Raw genomic sequence first — 736 nt, 5'->3', positions numbered from 1 at the left:
TGTGCATCTTGTATTGTAGGTCACTGTTCGAGCTTGTCTTGGCCAATGAATATCTGGAGCTCACAGATCCAAAGTTGCTTGGATGGTTCCTATGTTTAACAGCAGAGGACAGAACCTTAATTAAAAGTAAGGGCATATAAATTATAAAATGACCTTTAATTATTGAAAACGTATGAGAAGTAAGTAAAATGCAGGTCTAGAGGGAAGTTGTGCTTTCTCATCCACAGAAGAGGGAGGGCTTCTGCCATTTTTACAGAAACACCCAGCACTTCAAGTAGACAGACAGTATGTGTATGTGAAATGTGAGTTCAGTTGGTAAAACATTACTAAGACTGGATGTTTATTTGTCAGCAAGCATTCTGTATACTGTGTAAAATATATATTGTATAATTTAGCAAAAACCAGAGGAAACTGCATTCCCCCTCCAACAACTATGTCATCAAATGAGTAAGTTTTAAATTTGTTGTTGTTGTTACCGTTCAGTTTTATCATCATGCTTTATTAATGATACATTTTATAAATGGTGCTATGAATGCACCGATATTGAAGTCGGCATGAAATGGATGATCATTTCTGTTGCCCTGGTAATCTTTAAACAAAATGTCATCCATAGGTGGAGCATGTGTAAAGCTGGGAAGCCTTCCCCTGGCCACGGGGACTTGGGGCAAAAAAAAAAAAATTATAATTTATTCATTTAGCAGACACTTTTATCCAAAGTGACTTACAGTGCATTCAG

At 36.8% G+C, this 736-nt stretch overlaps 1 long non-coding RNA gene across 1 annotated transcript; it reads left to right on the top strand.

The window, feature by feature from the left end:
- The first annotated feature begins 14 nt into the window (after positions 1 to 14).
- Positions 15 to 451, top strand: LOC107579909 (uncharacterized). The gene is made up of 3 exons (XR_001608550.1): positions 15 to 126; positions 228 to 302; positions 396 to 451. It is a non-coding gene; the product is annotated as an uncharacterized lncRNA (long non-coding RNA).
- Positions 452 to 736: the final 285 nt, after the last annotated feature.

The sequence above is a fragment of the Sinocyclocheilus grahami genome, unplaced genomic scaffold, assembly GCF_001515645.1.
Source record: "Sinocyclocheilus grahami isolate Dianchi unplaced genomic scaffold, SAMN03320097.WGS_v1.1 scaffold21619.1, whole genome shotgun sequence".
NCBI lineage: Eukaryota > Metazoa > Chordata > Actinopteri > Cypriniformes > Cyprinidae > Sinocyclocheilus > Sinocyclocheilus grahami.
This window is presented reverse-complemented; position numbering and strand designations above follow the sequence as displayed.